Here is a 21,354-nt window from a genome sequence, read left to right on the forward strand (position 1 = left end):
ATCAGTGTTCTTAAGGCTTGGTTAGGGAGTGCTAGACTGACACTCGCGGAGGAAAAGACGGAAGCGGTCCTCATCACTAAGCGCCGCAAAATAAATTACGCCTGCATTAGAATCGGGAATCGTATCATCACTTCCAAGCCGGCCATCAAATACTTGGGGGTGATGATAGAAGAAGGAAGGAAGAGCATCCACCACGAGTATGGCTCTCGCAAGGATGATGCCGAACGTAGGCGGACCGCGGCATACTTGCAGGCTGCTCATAGCCAGGGTGGTGAGTTCTATCATGCTGTATGCGCTCCCAGTTTGGGGAAAAGCGCTGCAGGTTTTTTATAAACTGAGTACGGTTTACAGAAGAACATTCTTAAGGGTGTGTTCTGCTTTCAGGACCGCTTCAGACGATGCAGCATTCGTCATCTCGGGAATGATGCCGATTGACATCCTGGCAACCGAAATGATGAACATTTATAGCACCAGGTCCATCTCTCCCTTATCTCAGGGAAAAAAAGCCGAAAGGGAGATATCCACAAGCAGATGGCAACAGCGATGGAACCAGTCAGAAAAGGGTCGTTGGACTTACAGATTGATCCATTCCATCGGGGAGTGGCTGGAGAGAAAGCATGGAGAGATCAATTATAATCTCATGCAGTTTTTCACCGGCCATGAAAGATACCATCAATACTTGCACAGGTTTAAATTGGACACCTCGCCAAATTGTCCAAACTGCGACGGGGTCCCAGGGGACCCAGCGCACGTATTCTTCTAGTTTCGTAGGTTTGTGGAAGAAAGGAAGAACCTAGAGGAAACTCTAGGTGAAGTGCTATCACCGGAAAATTTATAGGACGGAGATGGTCGCCTTGGATGTGTGCGGTCGTGCATTATCCGGCATGGGGATTAACCGCTTGACAATCCATTCCATGTAACTCTGGGATGTTACTTTATCTTTGTTGAAACAAACAAGGCCTTTCTTACCTTCATCCCGCCCAGATTACCACATTGGAACTACCATATGTCATGTTCGCAAATGCAAATACGAGAAAATCTTCCACTGCTTCTTCTCAGTACTCCCATACGTCAATCGTCTTTGAGAAACTTCACTTTACATACATGAGTGAAGAGCACGTTACGCCATTTCTCCTTGCTCCATTTCAGACATTGATGTACAAATCTTAGACGATTTGTAAGATGAATGTCGGACGGTTTTCCTTTGGTTTGCTCGGTGGCAAAGGCACCCATTGTCAATCGAAATCAGTTTTGTAAAGTGCGCATCACACTCCGGTCATGTCGAGTACGAAGTATCACAAAGCGGTCTTCCTAGTCGGTAGTAGCACGAGTAACGCCCCGAGGTTTACCATCGGTTTTTTGATACCGTCTTATTTAGCTTTTCGCGAAAAATTCAACTCTGAACCTATAAACGCTGCCGCCTGCGTCAAGTACTAGTAACTGGATTCTTTCACATAGGGTATCGCCATTTTTGCCCTTACGAATTAAAACAAAGTAATCAGTGTAAACCCTGGACCTGTATTCCAATGTTAGTTAACTCTCCTAGGAGGTTGTCAACTACCATACTCCACATTAGCGGTGATAGTACCCCGTCCTGTGGAAAACTCTGAGTAGTGTTCATGACAATTGGCGCTTCTATTTGCCAACTCTCTAACATCCAACCCATCTAGAAGGCGAGGTCGTTTCCCACTCCCTTGTGAATCAGGTTACCTCGTATCTCTGTTTGCGATGTGTTATCGAATACTCCTTCGATATTCAAAAATTCGCATATTGCTATTTTTTTAAGTTGCTATTACATCCAGTAGTACATCCGTCAATTGATATAGGGCAGTTTCGGTTGACCGTCCTGTGCGGTAAGCATATTAACACGGATATCGCCAATTACACATCAGAACGTTAGTTCTTATATAACTCTCTATGACCATTCATCACCTCTCCCTCTCCAACATACAAATGATGTTAACGAAATTGGTCTGACAATTTTAGGGTGAAAAAGATCCTTTTCACTTGCTTTCGAAATAAAGTCTACTGTTGCTCGCCTCCATGCCTTTGGTATATATTTCAAGGCGGCACTGCCTCTTGTCAATATAATTCACAGTAGTGTTCTGCGAATTTTATAAAGGAGCATTCAACATCTGCGAACCGCTTCGGTCACGCTGCTCCCAGGGTAAAAGTGAGGCAGCGACTGACGTTTAGCCTCTGCCTTGGTAAGAAACCGTAAAGCCGCCTTCTGCTTATATGTAATTTTGAAGTTTGGGTGCTAAGCCCTAAACGCTGCTCCCCATTTGGTCTGGTCCGACATCAAGTGGATGCGGACTTAGGATCCTGCAATTCTTAAAAAATACCTTTATGAGAGTATTCCCGATGATTATATCTAATGCCTTTTGACGGACGCTGGTCACGAGTATTGCTAAGGATAAATTCAAAAAGGTACTCACCTCTTCGATTGGTGCCACTGCTTATCATTGTAGGCGTAAGCATCCCAGCCGAGGAGAAGTGGAAGCGCTTTGCCCATACAGAATGTCGCCAGTCTAGCAACGAATTCCAGTGGGATCCAAATGTTATCTCTTGGAAAGTATCATGTTGTCATCACTGCCTCTCGAACTTCCCCTCCGGTTTCCAGTGAGACTTGGGCGACGAGGTCACCAGTCAGGAACTATGGAGAGAATATATATATTTTAAATTTCGTTTACAAATTATGTAAATTTTTGGTTTCTTACAAGATGGGTTTACCTGCATGTATTCTTCTTTGCTGACTGCAAATCTGCCCCCGATATGACCAGGGTTATTGAGCCAGAACTATTCCAATGTTATCATTGGAAATTACCCTTACAATTAGTGCAGATGCAGCTTTTGCATGGTGGAGGTTTATCTGGGTTTTAATAGTGCTGGGCATTGACTTCGTTAGAGTTTGGAGCTCTTCTCCAATGTCGGAGTAACATTCTGCTGTCTGCCTTGAACGCTAGAAGTTTAAGTCGTCCAGATTCCCCTCTTCTTCTTTGCTCGGTCCTTTATCGCCTCCGTGATTCCTACAGGTGTCTTAGTGGGCTTTTCACCCGAAATGTCCATTCAAGTATCTCTCTTTGGTTTCTCCCTGTGCACATGCACAGTAACGCTGTTAAATCTGGCGCTCATTGTGCAGTTCTAACATTTGATTGCTTCCAGGAATCGGTCATCTACTCCTCCTTGCTTCTTAAAATTCTCTATAATTGAGTGTGAGATCTACGTTTTCAGTGATTCGGAGGCGAAGGAGTTTTTCCGTCTCAATCGGTCCGGCTTTGGAAAGATTCACTGTCATCATGTATGCTGCTGGACTATTATGCACATGGCGAGAGTTCTGTTCCTTTTCAGTTTGCCAATTTAGGGACTATAGTTCTAAGTCAGTCCTTCGCATCGTTCTTCGTGCAGAAAGTGGCATTCGATCTAATTGAAAGCGTATGCCAGTGAGAATGAGCTCCTTACCCCATCCCTCGCACATCTCTATGACAATGAAGTCATCGATAATTTCCTGTTCCTCACAAGCTCCGGAAATATTTTCGGCAGTATAGCCAATTCAATGCTCTCCGCCGTATTAGAATAACTAATGGCGGGTTCCTGGCTACTCTCTTCACCTGTAACCTCCCCTGGATTATCTCCCTGCTTCCTTCACTCCATTGTTGAAGGCTCTTCTTCTAGTTTCGGATAGTGTAGATACCATTTAGCAAATGCGCAACTGAACCTTGTCTCCCTCCTGACGTCTGAAATACTGGCGTCTGACGTACTTTTGCTAAAAACGCAGGAACCTATCTTGGTTGTGGTGTTTGCAGTAAGTCATTATTGATATTGGCTCCAATGTTCTTCTTCTTCTTTCTTTCGGGTGTAGTCACCTGAATCTTAGTATTGTGGAGTTATGGCTCCACTTGATGGACCAGTTTGGGCGTGGTAGGGGATCCCACCTATTTATTGTTAGTTTTTCCTTTGTTTTTTTTTTTAATAGGTATACTTATTTGAACTCCACTTGAACTCCACATGTATGTGGCATAGGAGGTCCGCCGTGCCATTGCCTTTCATAGGCCGGTAAAATCAAGCTTACTCACTGAGGCGACCACGTATCACTAAGGCTTCGTTCACATCCAGTCAGTTGCCTCCAAATGCAAAGTGATCCATTTGGTATGGTTCACATGACACCCTGGATTGGTGAGATATTTTTTAATTCTTGGGTCTAAATGCGTAGCGATTTATTAATAGTAGGATTAAATCTTACAGGGTGTGGATATCACCACTCAGTAACGGTCTTGGTAGAAAATAGGCCTGGCTAGCGCCTAGCGATAGATTGCCTTTCAGGGAGCTATACGCCTCATCTGTCTATCCTGCAGTGTACTGCTTGACCCAAGACAACAGAAATAGGACTACAAGTTTGGACCCTGCTTGGCTTGGCGACTAGTATTAGTTTCTGCTTCTTCTATCGTGTAGGAAATGCTCCTTCTTTAAAGAATATGGTGAATGCCTCGACAAACATATTTGGTACTATTTTCACTGCCGCCTTAAGAGCTTTATTGGGGATGCTATCCAAGTCAGATGGAGGAGGACCTTTTCACTTATCATGGGAACTTCGGCGGTGTTTATCTCGACAGTGGGAAGGTTAACGGTACTCACATTCTGTGGGAAAAGATTCGTTACTATTCCATTAAGTAGAGAAGGGCAAGAAATTAATGGGGCGCATTTGCCTTTCAATATTATTGTCTTATAGGCACCACCCAAGGGGTCCGTGTCAGCTTCTTTACACAGTCGCTTAAAGTGTTCACTCCAACTTTTTATGAACTTATTTTTCTCCAGCTTTTGTCCCGTTCACAAGCTGGGTTGGCTCGTCGTGATCGGTTTCGCCATTTTATTTTATCAAATGCCTGATCTGGATGCAATCTCGAAGATTTTATCCCCTTCCAGTGTATCAAGCCACCTTTGTTCCGGACAGCCTTTTGGTCATTTACCATCGACATCGATATTTAGACCAATATTGACAAGTGAATTCTCGTTAGTGCGACTTACGTGACCATACCATCGAAAACGCCTCACACGCAGTTTTTCTACGATCGGTGCAACCCCATATCGATCGCGGATATCCTCATTTCGGATGTGATCAAAACGTGTCACGTCACTAGTCCAACGCAACATCTTCGTCTCCATTACCGCCAGACGCCTTTAATTTTTTCTTATAGTCGGTCAATCTTGAGAACCATAGAGAGTAATTGGACGGTCGAGATTGCAGTAAATTTTAGATGTGAGACGGTCGTTGATATGTCGATCACAAAGAACACCAGTTGTGGAACGCCAATTCAGCCAGATTGCGTTAATGCGTGAAGCAATTTCATAATGCAGTTCTCCACTGGCTAGTAATGTTGACCCGAGGTATTTAAATCGCTCAGTTCTGGGCAGGGCACTAACTTTATATGATGAACACATGTAATTTCTTCCGAGCGTTTTTATATTCTTCATGTAGTTGCTCGTATCCAGATCGGTTTCAATTCCATTGACTGCGCCTTCTGTCCTTGAGACAGGCCTTACGGCATTCCCCGATTTGAGGGTTCCACCAAAAGTTCGGAAGTCGCTTCTGGGATACAACACACCTTGGCATGGAGGTGTCACATGCTCGCCGTAACTTTTCAACTTCAAACGCTGTATTTCGCTACAGAACTTCTTTGTCTGTCTATCTGTCTGGCACACCCGATTTATTCAGAAACGGCTGAACCAATTGTCACAGAATTTGGTGAGAAGTTGTGATCTGTAAATCTCTTTACATATAGCAAGTGGTACTATATATGCGAAAGGGAGGTGTCAATTTTTTTTCAGAGAATATAGTCGTATGGGGTATCAAATGAAAAGGCTCGATTAGTACTTTTTGAAACTAATGATATTTTTTATAATGGGTGCAAGATAGAGAAGTGAAGGCTTAAAATGTGCGCCCTAAAAAGTGTACCAGGTCTCGTTCTCAGAACATACCCAACCAAATATATATAAGCAATTATATAATATAATACACAATTTTGGAAAGTTTGAAATCCAACTATTATTGCCAAAGTTATAGAAGGTCCAAATTGTACATTCCACTTGAACTTATCGCACTCTAAGACGAGTATAACGTCATCATCATGTAAAGTGACCTCATATGAACGGCGGAGTTGAAATTTGGAGACATATCGAGGAATATGTAGAATTTTTAGGTATGTACTAATGGTAAAACGTGCATAGGAAATTTCTCACATATGATGAACACAAAACCTTTATACCCGATCCGTCCTATTTCCGGTATTCCGGATTGTTTCTCTACTTTGTTAGGGACCGTAAAACCCGTACCACTGCAACTTTTGATTCTAACGTCAGATTGTCATGAAATTTTGATGCTTACTCTGTGAAGACAGATACCTTTTAAAAATCATCTCAATTTATATATATATTCTCTCAATTTGTTTCTCAATTTATATATATGAACCATATAGTACTGTTGTGACTTAATCTGACATTACATTTTCGGTTTAACCTGTGCTCGATTTAAAAGCACTTCAAAGCAGATTGAGCAAACATCATTGAATTCTAGATTGATGTTATTTTTGAGGAGAGAAACGGTCCTGGCGCAGTTCTTATGTTATCAGGTGTTATTAAATATTTTTAGTAATGTGACTTACATCGGAGGAATGTTCAATTCAATTTTCCAGTCCTATTTATAAATCTTTTGGTGGTATTACTTGCATCTTCTGCATTATATATGATATTCCACGAATATTTTCCTTTTGAGGACTTCCTCGGCGGATTTTCATGGAATTTTGGCCAGATTCGGCCGGGTTAAAATGAATAGATAAGGAGGAGCCTAGAATCGCTCTCCAGTTCCAATGAACTATTCCCCCTGCATGCGAATAACTGACACAATGATCTATATTCGAATTTGTCAACGGTTTTATTCAGATTACAACCATTAATGACGACTCCATCAAGAAAAGTTGATTTTCCTCTCTCTTGAACAAACATTTAGCAGAATTGAAAAGCTTTTTTTCTGTGAATTCGGGAAGTCATTCGGCACCCATTCTCCATGCCGTAGGCGAGAACCTGCCATATGGAAGACCTTTCCCATTGTACTTCTGTGTGGGCATTTGTTAGGTAGATTGCCGACGGGCAACACGCGCGTAATCAGCGATTTGTTCCGTTAATCGTTTCAGTCACTGAATTTCGATCCTTTCTTTACTTATCCTTCTCGTGTCCTTTATTAATTGAAATAATCATGTGCCTAGTACTGAATTTCGGAACACGACACGATAGAAACAGGGAGAAGGTCTTGAAGTCTTATGCGGATGAAAACGAGCAACTACGAAAAAACAAATAAGGATTCGAAGGAATGAGTAAAACATTGGGTTTGAAATATGCGCAATTGGCACTAGGTATACGTTCATTCTCCGGTAATTCAATACAAATACTGTACTCTATAAACATTGGGTCATTGAATTTTGCAAATGAAATTTTAATCTGAAATCTTAAGGCCGTCCAAATCTTGTCCGGTGATTTCAGCTCCCAGAAATATTAACTTTAAAAAATCCCTAATTTTCCATTTTCAAAATTCTTTCTTGATAAAATACTCTTCTACTATGTAACGAGGAGGAAAACCATCGCGTATGGTTGATCTTCTACGGTAAGCCATCATCATCATCAAAGGCGTAACAACCGGTATCCGGTCTAGGCCTGCCTTAATATGGAACTCCAGACATCCCGGTTTTGCGTCGAGGTCCTGACCTACGCCATCGCTCCATCTTAGGCAGGGTCTGCCTCGTCTTCTTTTTCTACCATAGATATTGCCCTTATAGACTTTCCGGGCTGGATCATCCTCATCCATACGGATTAAGTGACCTATCCACCGTAACTTATGGGGCCTGATTTTATCCACAACCAGACGGTCATGTTATCGCTCATAGATTTCGTCCTTATGTTGGCTACGGAATAGTCCATCCTCATGTAGGGGGCCAAAAACTCTTCGGAGAATTCTTCTCTCGAACGCGGCCAAGAGTTCGTGATTCTTCTTGCTAAGAACCAAAGTCTCCGAGGAATACATGAGGACTGGCAAGATCATTGTCTTGTACAGTAAGAGTTTTGACCCTATGGTGAGACGTTTCGAGCGGAACAGTTTTTGTAAGATGAAAAAGGTTCTGCTGGCTGCCAACAACCGTCCGCGGATTTCATCATCGTAGCTGTTATCGGTTGTGATTTTCGATTCTTCTTAGGAGAAATAATCAACGGTCTCAATGTTGTATTCTCCTATCTTTATTCTTCCGGTTCGGCCAGTCCGCTTTGATGTTGTTGGTTGGTTGGTTTTTGGTGGTGACGTTGCCACTATATATTTGGTCTCGCCTTTATTGATGTGCCGTCGAAGATCTCGCGCCGCCTGTTCAATCTGGATGAAGGCAGTTTGTACGTCTCGGGTGGTTCTTTCCATGATGTCGATATCGTCAGCATAGGCCAGTAGTTGGGTGGACTTGAAGAGGATCGTACCTCTTGCATTTACCTCAGCATCACGGATCATTTTCCCTTTTTTTCGCTTCTGATAAAAGAGAGATTGACTTGATGTTATATGCTGGTATCTTCGTCATCTCATCTACCAAGATGTCAATCGGCACCATTCCATTCCAATGTAATCATAAGGAGTGCGATGTCATCCGCGTAACCAACCACTTAGACCTCCTCCGGAACTAAAAGGTGAAGAGCATCCTCATACATGATCTGCCACAGTATTGCGCCTAGTACGGAGCGATGATTATATATAAATGCTTAAAAAAGTGGTACTCGGTCGGCAAAAGGTCCGGTGAATATGGTGGATGAGGCTGCCACCGTTCAACGTTTGAACCGTTGATCTGGATACATGGGGTCTTGCATTGTCGTGAAGGAGTATCACACCATCTCTGTTGACCAATCGCGGCCGTTGAATACTCAATTTTTGGTGCATTTCCTCGAGTTCGGCATAGTATTTCTGTGCATTTATCGTTTCTCCAGGTTCCAAAAAGAATAGTGGATAACTCCAGACCACCAAACAGTCACCATTAGCTTCTTCGGATGGAGGCTCGGTTTCGGCATATGCTTTGGTGGCTCATCGGCAACTAGCCATTGTGCTGATCGGCGACGATTGTCGTATAATATCCACTTTTCATAATATGTCACTATTCTGTGCAAAAAGAGATCGCTTCTGTTCCAGGTAACTAGAGAACTGCAACTTCCATTCGAAACGCCATGTTTTGCTCCGTAAGGGCATGCGGAACCCATTTGTCGAGCTCTTCCACCTTTCCAAGTTGTTGCAAGAACCGCGAAACTCTCGAGTAGTGTACGCCCAGTTTCTCTGCAATGTCTCTCACAGACTGACGTGTGTCGGATTCGACTAGCAAACGCAGCTCGTCGTTGTCAATCGATGGTCCTAGATGTCCACGTGGCTCACTTTGGAGGTTTACGTCGAATGGCCGGAGTTTTTCGAACCACCGCCGTGTGGTTCGTTCGGTTACCGTATCAGCTCCACATGCGCTGTTAATGTTCTTGGTCGCCTCCGCTGCTTTATGACCGAGTTTGAACTCATACAGGAAAAGTACACGTTCTTGGCTCGTTTCCATCCCTTTTTTCCTTTCTATTCACTCTTATCACAACGATGGTCAAAACTGAAATTACTCCTTGATTAAATGTAGGAGTGTTTATACTTCATTATTTGACACCCAACAGCGCCAACGGTGGTGGTTTGATATAGCAAAATTGCAACTAACTTAACTTGATTGCCAAATCGGCCATTTCATAACCAACAACCTAATACTTTTCCTATGAATTGCATCTTTGGCCAAGACAGTAACCAATTTGATGGCATCAATGGTTTATGTGACTTTGAGGACCACATACTGTGCATCTGAACATTTCGGAGAAGCACGCTTCGAACAACTCAGCGAACCTGCCTGGTGTGGATTCCACGGCGAGCTTAAGGTCGCTATTCAGTATTCCGTCCCTGACCGAAGCTTTCTTGTCACCTATTCTGCTACAGATCTCCAACAGCCCATCTTTGGTCACTGCCCCTTTTGTTGGAGTATTAACCCTTGGATGATTTTCAACTAGAGGGTAGGGCGCACAATGCGCGGGGATGACCGGCCTCTGAATCATCTTATTTTAACTCTATACGTGCTCTCCATGGCTTTGGTTCGCTAGATGGACAAGATATGTGGTAGAAAAGTTGGAGCTATGAACCTACTCGCATGCACTCAATTACATTACTGCATGCTTAACTTAAGGGGAGTTCTCATACTATAGTCATGTTGGGATCAAATGAAAGGTCGCGATTAGTAGAAGCAGGGGTTGGAAAGGGTTATATATAGGTTCTAATATGAAGCATCATTCTGGAAAGTTTGGTTTAAATCCTATTATTTTTAACAAATCACAGATAAATTATCAAATCACATCGAATTGAGTATCAAGTTCATTCAATCTATCATATACACTACGAGATGTATATGAATGGAACCATCGTATATCGAGTGCCGAGTTTTCGATTTCCTGATTTGCTTCTTGGACTTGTGCGTCAATATTTGAGGTCTGATTGATAGTTTCGAGTTGATTCCTAGTACCTATTCCTTAGTATGGTTGATGAGATATAAGTAATAGGTATCATGATACAAAACACCGAAAACACGCGAACAATGAAATTTGGTATCTGAAAGATATTGGCACCTTTATACAAATGGACATCTGCCTTGTGTTGAAGCAGTAGATGCGTAAGGGAAGACGAATATTCAATTGACTTATAGTGTGGTTTAAAATAAAATTTGAAGACGAACTATAAAGAACCATATTAGGCCAGCCGTGTCCGGATGATTCAAATGGTTAGAGCACTGGGCTGTCGTAGCGGAAGGTCGCGGTTCAAATCTCACTGGCGGCTGGTGACTGAATGTCGGATACCAGTCGACTCAGCTGTGGGTGAGTACCTGAGTCAAATCAGGACAATAATCTTGGGCGAGCGCAACGCTGACCACATTGCCTCTTACATCATACTGTAGTGTACCGTTACGGTCTTGAATGAAGTGCTTTAACACACTTCAAGGCCCTGATCCAATATGGATTGTTGCGTCAACGATTATTATTATTCTTATTAGGCCAGCCCTACGGAGAAAGAACTGTTCTTCAATTTTCCTAGCCTCGTCTGTACAGTTTCTTCGATGCTTGGTGTCGACATTCCAGTTTACATGCAAAAGTCAAAAGTACAGGTTTTCCTCAGCGGGATACCGTTATGCGTACGACCGCCCTTAGAAATAACTGCAATTGAGATCATATAAAAGGGATACATATTGAAGAAAATTACTACTCTAAAATGGCAAACTGCCAAAGTTATAAAATCTTGTAAAATGCCGTTGTGTCTCTTACTTTACTCTTACAGGCTGCGGTATGCCGCACCTTAATTTTGAACATTGCATTTTAAGGGACGGCGGTGCTCGCAAAACTTTTGCCGAATAGCCGTTACCCAGAGCGACTCCTTATCCAAGGAAGGGGGTAGCTTAGAAGAGAAGTGAAATTGTCTCTGCTTGAGAGGAATAAGGCATCTTGAAGGGCTCTCCCCGAAAATATTTCAGGCAGCCTCTAAAGTGGCACCATCCAAACTTAATAATAATAATCGTTGGCGCAACAATCCATATTGGATCAGGGCCTTGAAGTGTGTTAGAGCACTTCATTCAAGACCGTAACGGTACACCACAGTAGACTGTAGGAGGCAATGTGGTCAGCATTGCGCTCGCCCGAGATTATTACCCTGATTTGACTCAGGTACTCATTCACAGTTGAGTCGACTGGTATCCGACGTCAAATCACGATACAAATTCCATTGTCACCAGTGAGATTTGAACCGCGACCTTCCGTACGACAGCCTTGTGCTCTAACCACTCAGCTATCCGGACACTCCGAATATCCGGACACTTAATGGTAATCTGAAATCTTTCTGTCACGTGCTGCATCGAGGTAGATGAACTTGAAAAATAAAGTGAAGTCCGACAAGGCTGCCCCTTTGTTTCCGATTTTATTTCTGCTCCTCATTGGTGCTGTTCTCCATCCTACCTTTAATAATAATAATCGTTAGCGTAACAATTCAATTGAATCAGGGCCTTCAATTGTGTTAGAGCACTTCATTAAAGGCTGTAACGGTGCACTACAGGATTACAGTACCCTGTAGGAGGCAATATGGACAGTATTGCATTCGCCTGATATTACTCTGATTTGACTCAGGCATTCATTCGCAGCTGAGTCGACTGGTATCCGACGTCAAATCACGATACAAATTCCACTGCCACCAATAAGATTTGAACCGCGACCTTCTGTACGATAGTCTTGTGCCCTAACTACTCAGCTATCCGGAGACCTATGCAATGCTGCTATGCTACCTTTGCCGGTGGAAATGGAAGGCTTCAATTGACTTGTATGACATCATTCCATGGGCACTTCATTGCCATATCGTTATCATCAAGGAAAACCATTTTATTGTTGATCATGTCATGTGATAGAATTCACTATCCTGGCGCAGACCAGTGAAGGAGGAATGCCGTGAAGTCCTAGAGAGGGGAAAAAACCCATTTTAGTGAAGTGGCAACAATAGGGTTGCAAGTTTAGGTGTATTGCTGCTTGGCTATCTTATGTGGATATAGTTCGCCAACTACGTCTAAGTGGTATTATTACTAGTTTTTGGGGACGTGCTTCCACTTTCCTCAGAATTTCTCGAAAATCCTTCTCTTCAACTGCTCTGTAACTACGACAATCTTCCTATGGTAAAGATAATTTCTCATATCTAGGGGCATTTTATTTCTCACTAAGTATATTTTTGATCCATTGTGATGGTGGTAAATAGTAATAATATGGTTTCCACCGAATTTTCCACTTTTTAAACCCTTATCGAGAATTTAATTTGAGAGTCAAAGTGCTTAATTTACTTTTTGTAATGTTAAAGTTTAACTTATAATACGGATGACAAACATGTAGCTATCCACGACTTTTTCCACGATATCTTAACACGATTTAGCACTATTGCGAACACTATCAATTAACAACACAACAACTTGACCTTCTCGAGATACTTAAGGGTGTAACAGCAACACGGATATAAAAGCGATGTTACTGGGGTGTGTAGGTAATAAACAAGCCCTAAAACTCGTTCAAGGTCATCAACAGCCACAATTTCTCTCACTTCCATTCGGAATAAATAAGACAAACAATACGCGAAGTAGAGGCATTGTTACAGCAGCGGGAATCTTTTATATTCGGTTTTAAAGGTAATGGAATGTAATAAATAGGTCATAGTTCGTTAGGAGAAACGGCGTCCGTGTTGTGGAATAATAATTATGCATTGTTTTCTAAATCTCATACCTTAATAAAGGATAAGCACGCATTGCTTCCACGTAGCCTTTCGCCTGGGTTTCACTTTTCCCCATAAAACTTTTTTCCAAGAATGTTTATTTTATTTATTTCCTCCCAAATTGATACATTTGCCTATCATGACAGTGTTCGAGAGTATTTTCGTCACGAACTACCGCTAAGTAGCGCGGAGAGATTCAAGTGAAAGAAAACGGCAATGTATCTTAGGCTCTAGAATGCCTATGTACGTATCTCCTGGAGCTCGTCGTCGCCATTACCAAAGGGATATTCCCGCTAAGTATGGCTATTTTCATGAAAATACCGCACAGTTCTACAAGCGGATTTTCACTTCTCAGGGGAAATCTCGAGTTGCCTGCTGTGTTTGGCTCCTAGGTAAGTAGACGAAAATAGAGGATTCAAGCGTTATAAATCTCAAGTGGATTTCTTTGTCTTAGCGTCGGTAGTTATTATCCTGGAATATTTTAAAATGTTTAATTAAAATCGCAGGCAACACACGAGCGGACGAGCGACTCGTTCAATGAACGGATAATCCATGGGATGGCGTGACAATCATTCATTCGGAATTTTGGACGCCTTCCATACTTAAGTTAATATGACTCGGTTTATTTCTGCTTGCGGTCTCCACCTCCGCCCCTCGTTGCTTCTTCCCTGTCCATTATCTACGAACGTGTTTTACCTTAATATTTGAACAGGCACCGTAGTTATTCCTCCACATTGCCCGGCCTCAACTGCGAGCATATTGAAGCACTTATCGTTGTCTTTTGCCTGGGAGACTCGAGTAACAACTATAACATAATACACCTGGCGCGAATTTAAGTGTATGGAAGACATTACCAACAAGGATACCGTGCCGTGGTATCTGGATAATGGAAGGTTCGACTGCCGAATGCCGGGCCCTAGTTGGGGTGCCGTCGTCTTCTTTTTCCGAATCGTGTTTTCTCAACCAGTTCGTGTCTTCTTGTTAGAAATATATGTATATTTCTGCGATTTACTCCTTCCCACTTTCCATGCCAATATTTTTCCTGCTCCTGGAAATCACTGCACAGTGGTGGAAATATATACTAATCCGTTCAGATAATGGCATATTTTCGCTGTAGTTTCAAATTCATCGTGTACCGGTGTATCATGTCACATATGACTGATAGTGAATATTTGATTTCTCAAGGGATTATATAATTATGTGCTATTTTCAGGTGGCAGGGAAGCGTCGATATTTTTTGTTTGTTTGTTTTGTTTGCGTGTCTGCTGCTCACTTCTGTATCGAATAAAACATATTAACAGTTCTTTTCAAGGTTTTGCACCGGAAAACTAATTTTGTTCTCATTTTGTCCATCTGCTTATTATTCATAAACCATTTGCTTAGCAAGATGTACATATATATATGTAGTATTCAGCGTACACCGGGAAACAATTGGTTGGGAGTTTACAATTTTGCACGGAGAATGAGGATGCCGTTCTCAAGAATTCGAGGATTGCGATTAAACCCGAGACTGCAACGGACTCAACTGAAGGGACTTTTACTGCCAAGCCTCACCGGAGGATATCTTGTACCATAGGAACCAGAATGACCCTCCGAGAGTATATCATCATCATCAACGGCGCAACAACCGGTATCCGGTCTAGGCCTGCCTTAGTAAGGAACTCCAGACATCCCGATTTTGCGTCGAGGTCCACCAATTCGATATCCCTAAAAGCTGTCTGGCGTCCTGGCCTTTGCCATCGCTCCATCTTAGGCAGGGTCTGCCTCGTCTTCTCTTCTACCATAGATATTGCCCTTATAGACTTTCGGGCTGGATCATCCTCATCCATAGGGATTAAGTGACCCGCCCACCGTAACCTATTGAGCCGGATTTTATCCACAACCGGACGGTCATGGTATCGCTCATAGATTTCGTCATTATGTAGGCTACGGAATCGTCCATCCTCAAGAGTTCGCAACTTTTCTTGCTAAGAACCCAAGTCTCCGAGGAATACATGAGGACTGGCAAGATCATTGTCTTGTACAGTAAGAGCTTTGACCCCATGGTGAGACGTTTGGACCGGAACAGTTTTTGTAAACTGAAATAGGCTCTGCTGGCTGACAACAACCGTGCGCAGATTTTCTCATCGTAGCTGTTATCGGTTGTGATTTTCGACCCTAGATAGGAGAAATTATCAACGGTCCCAAAAATTGTATTCTCCTATCTTTATTCTTCCTGTTTGACCAGTGCGGTTTGATGTTGTTAGTTGGTTGGTTTTCGATCCTGACATTGCCACCATATACTTTATCTTGCCTTCATTGATATGCATCCCAAGATCTCGCGCCCCTTGCGGTCTGCTCGATCTGGATGAAGGCAGTTTGTACGTCTCAGTTGGTTCTTCCCATGATGTCGATATCGTCAGCATAGGCCAGTAGTTGGGTGGGCTTAAAGAGGATCGTACCCCTTGCATTTACCTTCGCATAACGGATCACTTTCTCAAGGGCCAGGTTAAAGAGCACGCATGATAGGGCATCCCCTTGTGGTAGACCGTTGTTGATGTCGATTGGTCTAGAGAGTGATCCTGCTGCTTTCAGGGTGAGCCTAGTCAGTCTTATTAATTTCGTCGGGATATCGAATTCTCTCATGGCCGTGTACAGTTTTACCCTGGCTATGCTACCATACGATACCATACCATTCCCTCAGGGATCGTCAACGATCCTTCATGGGTCGTTTACGATACGGGGGGTGGCGTCCCCGAGGTGCCCAAGCAAGTAGTTCTGACCCCCTAGCTGGCATAATAATTGCGTCCTAGGTAGGAGCCTCGAGAAAGTTTCTCGGTGAAGAGTGAACTGCTAATGACCGATACACGCCGGGACACACTGGGAGTCCCCGGAGCCGTCGACAACTCCCTGTCGACGTCGATGGGGTGATGTGAGCCTAGCTCTGCCAAGGTGGTAGTTGTGGCGTGTATCAGGAGCCAGTCCCTTCGGGACCCTGGTCGGGTAGTGTGCATTGAACCGGTGTTAGTAGACCGCGTTGCCCGGAGCGAGCGCTGATCCGTCCGTGAATTCCGGGATCAGTTAAGCGTAGGTCAGGCCTCAGGGAACTGGGGTATGGGCTGTGTCCCCGAGGGTATACCCGTTCCTGACTATTGCGGCCCGCTCCCTTGCACACGATGCGCTGGTAAACAACATCAGAAAAAAAAAACGAACGAAACGAGGAGATAGTGGAAATGGAGAGTGAGCTGGCTGCGTTTATTCGCAGCACGAAAATGCGCTGTTCGCCCCAGCGCCCAGCGAAGGACGCAACAAGGGCTGAAATACCCGACGAGACATCGGGACGCGCAGACGGAGAGAAAGACTCGGAAAGTGATGCAGCACCTGCAACACAGATAGGAACCCAGACCATACAGCACAGTGCTGTAATTGGGGAAAGAGGCACAGTGGAAACTGCCGAAACTAATAAAATGGTTTCGAATATAAGCCGAGTGGGAGGACTGTCGATTACTCTGGCGCAAGCGGAAGAGGAAAGACTTATTAAAAAATGCACGGCAGTTGTGAAGCACATGCGATCTTCAACGTTCCTTCAGAAAAACGACGGTAAGGGGGTGAAAAACGGGCTAATGGAACTGGAAGAGCTCCTGGACAGGATTTCATACTATAGGCGAACATGGAAAGTAAGACAAAATCCGCAGGAAGCAGAAACAACCGCGCTTCCCGAGGAGAACACCACGAGTACCAAACGGATCGCAGACAGCCCATTGCAGAGCGAACTTGGTAAAAAACGAAAGGAGGAAGGGACATCTGAAGGAGACTTCACTCAGGTACTCTCCAGGGCTGAAAAGACGAAGGTGAAGAGGATCAAAAGACAACAACACGTCGCGCCATCAGAAAAACCTCTGCCTAAAACTAAGGCGGACACGAAGGACGGAGTGCCAAAGAAAAGGTGGGGAGACGAAGGAGGGCTAGACCGCCAGCTTTGCTTATTAAGCCGACGGAAGGCAAGACTTTTGCGGAAGTCCTCAGTGAAATCCGTTACAAAATCAAACCCGAAGACAACGGAGCGGAAGTGTCTTCCATACGTAAAACGAAGGGTGGTGGAGTCTTAGTCGAACTAGGCCCGAAAACTATAAATAAAGTCACGTTCTGTGAAGCAGTCAAGGGGCTTCTAGGAGAAAAAGCTTTGGTTTCTAGCCTGGAACCCATGTGTGCTTTCGAAATTCGAGACCTTGACTGTCTCACGGAAAAGAACGAGGTAGAAGAGGCCATCAAACGTGAATGCCCGGAGGTAACCAATGTCCGGATTGGTATCACCTCCGCAAACTCCCGAGGCCAAAAACTCGCTGTGGTGGAAGTTGCCGAGCAATACGCGAGGAAGCTTCTAAACAGCGGGAAAATAAGAATTGGTTGGGTAGTGTGTAGGATACGAATTCGGGCCGCCCCGACCAAATGTTACAGATGTTTGGATTATGGGCACACATCTGCAAACTGTCGGGGACCTGACAGAAGGGCAACATGCCGTAAATACGGTCAGGCTGGCCATAAAGCGAACAGCTGCAATGAAAAGGAAAGCTGCGTCCTATGCAGGGACCGTGGCGCGACTGATGAGAGCATTGCGCACACTGCGGGATCGGGGCGGTGTCCAGTTTTCAGAGCAGAACTGGAAAGAGCTAGGATACGGTCAACATGATTTGCATCCTACAAATCAATATGCACCGGAGTGCAACCGCTCACGAGTTGCTAGCGCAGTTCGCTGCGGAGACCAAAGCTGATTTAGTACTCATCAGTGAGCAGTACCGAAACAAGGGCCCAGTTTCATGGCACCCAGACATATCAGGTACCGCTGCCATCTGGGTTCGGGACGGCACCCTCCTGGGGGTTCTTGCCCAAGGCCGAGGGGACGGCTTTGTCTGGATTCGGTGTTCAGGGATAACGTTTTTTAGTGCCTATCTTACGCCGAATGAGACAATGCCGGACTTTCGTCGGAGGCTTGAGGCTTTGGAGGACGCTATCTTAAGCACGGATGGGCGGATCCTGGTCGGAGGTGACTTCAATGCTGGGGCACTTGAATGGGGCATGCCTCACACAGATTCCAGAGGGAAACGAATTCTGGAAATGGCGGCGAGAACAGGACTGGTAGTTCTAAACACCGAATCCACCCCAACGTTCGGGCGCCCGGGCTGCGAAGGAAGCATTCCAGATGTAACCTTCGCATAGGAATCACTGGTGCCGCTGGTGGACGGGTGGCGAGTTCTGGAAGACTTTTCGGCAAGTGACCACCAATACATTGCTTTCGAAGTGGTGGACACAAACTCTCGGTGTGCGCCACCCCAGCGATCTTTCTGTGTATGGAACGTCGCGAAAGTGAACACCGGGAAGTTTGTCGAAACTCTGGGAACAGGTGGGGCCACGCTGAAGGGTACTCCTGGGGGCGGTGGCGCCGCTGCTGACACTGTCGTAAATTCAGTTATGAACCTGATAACGACGGTCTGTGGAGCCTCCATGCCCAGGAAGACATAGAGGCGCGCCAAACCTTCCATGTATTGGTGGACAGTGGAAATCGTAGAGCTCCGGAAGGAATGTCACAGGCTCCGCCGCTTAACACAACGTCTAGGCGACCGGGAGGAGGCATGTACCATAATGATGGAGTACAAATCAGCCAAAAGGAGACTCCGCAGCGCAATAAACAAGAGCAAAGCTCGCTGCTGGCAAGATCTGATCGACGAGGTGAACGGGGATCCGTGGGGACTCGGTTACAAACTTGTAACCCGAAAAATCGGGGCTCTGGGGAAGCCCTGTTCACTTAAGGCCGAGCAGATGGACCGCATTGTGAGGGCACTCTTCCCTGCACACCCCGTATGGGATGGTGACGTCGGCGCGGAGAGCGCAGAGGACTGTCCACTTTTCTCTGTAAAAGAGTTGGAACAGGCAGTGCTCTCTATGAAAAACAAGAAGGCGCCAGGACCCGATGGTATTCCAGCAGAGGTGTACAAACTGGTATTCCAACACCGGCCAGACCTACTGCTCGGTGCATTCAACGCTTGCCTGAAAGAGGGCATTTTCCCTGCTCGTTGGAAAGTTGCGAGGCTTGCGCTGATCCCTAAAGGGAAAGACGATCCCGAACTGCCGTCTTCATACCGCCCACTATGTATGCTTGACACTGCTGGGAAAGTGCTCGAAAAGCTCATCAGAAGTAGACTCGCTGAAGCGATACGCGCTGCCGGAGATTTATCTCCCCGGCAGTTTGGTTTTAGGGCAGGGAGATCGACAATTGATGCTGTCATGCAGGTCGTGGACGCCGTTCGACGAGCAGAGGCACATAGCCGCCGAACTCGACGGGTGGTGCTCCTCGTAACGCTTTACGTCAGAAACCCCTTCAATTCCGTAAGATGGAAAGACATTCTAGGCACACTAGACAATACCTTCAACGTGCCGAACTATAACATCTCTTACGGATTTTGAGGGACTATCTGAGGAACCGCTCCCTGCTCTATGAAACACTAGAGGGTCAAAGGTGGATTGAAGTCACATCGGGGGTAGCACAGGGATCCATCCTAGGGCCGGACCTCTGGAACGCTACCTATGACAGTGTGCTTAAACTCCACATGCCAGAAGAGTCGCGCCTGGTCGGCTACGCAGATGATGTCGCAGCGCTTGTTGCTGGACGCACTGTCGAACAGGCGCAAAGCAGACTCGCCATATTGATGCGACGGGTAAGCGGATGGATGACTACTCATGGTTTCAACCTTGCACTGGAAAAAACCTAAGTAGTCATCCTGACTAAGAAGAGAATTCCGACCCCGCGTCCCATATCGTTCGGCGAGTCGATAATCGAGTCAAAAACGGCGGTAAAGTACCTCGGGTTGACTCTTGACTCAAAGATGAGCTTTTCTGAGCAAATCCAAGCAGCAGCGAAGAAGGCTACGGCTGGAGTTTCGGCGTTAAATAGGCTAATGGCAAACATTGGGGTTCCTACGTCTAGTAGGCGACGTCTCCTGATGAGCTCAACGCAGTCTGCCTTGCTCTACGGCGCAGAGGTATGGGCTGGCGCTCTTAACAAGGAGGTATATCGTAGACGCCTCGCGCAAGTACAGAGACGGGGAGCTTTGCGGGTGGCACAGTCGCTGAACCGGCCGTGATGGTGATCGCGGGAGTTATCCCCGTTGCCCTTCTTGCTAGGGAGCGTCAGGCCATATACAAGCGCAAGGGAGATGAGCCAAGGGAGGTGGTTGCTCGCGAAGAACGGCAACACACTCTAGACAAGTGGCAGCTCTCGTGGCAAAATGAAACTAGAGGCAGATGGACTGCGCAGCTCATCGGCAACTTAGGTGCGTGGCTGAATCGGAAGCATGGTGAGACTGACTATTTCCTTACCCAATTTTTAAGTGGGCATGGAAATTTTCAGTCTTACCTGCACAAGATTGGAAAGGCGCGTTCTCCGGATTGTGTGTTTTGCAATGGAGTTGTGGACGATGCCCACCACACTTTTTTTTCTTGTGGAAGGTGGGATGGGGTTCGTCAGCACCTCTATTTAAACACAGGGGATCTCTCTCCAGACAACATTGTGGAAGAGATGCTGAGGACTGCTGATAGCTGGAACCGTGTTGCCCATTACGTTCGGGCCCTTCTCGTTGCTAAGAAGATAGAACTCGACCGGTGGAGGACCCGGATGGCAGAGGGTTCCTTGAACTGACAGTTCCCTTCCTCCTCTCCCCTCCCGTTGGTGAAAGGAATTCCCTGATTTGAAGGCTCCACAAGGCGGGAGAGTTCGGGGGCTGGCCCGAAGTAATGTGACAAACGGTTCGCTCTCGCTCGGCTCGGCTAGCTCTCTGACGATGGGGAGGTGTTTAGTTGGTAGTCCGACGACGTACCGAATCGGGAGTCCAACACTGTGTACGTAAGTGCATTCACCTACCCTACCCCAAAAAAAAAAATGCCATCATAGGCGGCTTTAAAGCCGATGAATAGACAGTGCAGCGGGTGTCCATATTCCAACAGTTTTTTCA

General features: G+C 45.3%; 1 protein-coding gene across 1 annotated transcript in view; it reads left to right on the forward strand.

The window, feature by feature from the left end:
• LOC119647024 (nephrin-like) overlaps positions 1 to 21,354 on the forward strand; it is a 319,705-nt gene that overhangs the window by 20,699 nt on the left and 277,652 nt on the right. The window lies entirely within an intron of this gene.

This window comes from Hermetia illucens, chromosome 1 (assembly GCF_905115235.1).
Source record: "Hermetia illucens chromosome 1, iHerIll2.2.curated.20191125, whole genome shotgun sequence".
Lineage (NCBI taxonomy): Eukaryota > Metazoa > Arthropoda > Insecta > Diptera > Stratiomyidae > Hermetia > Hermetia illucens.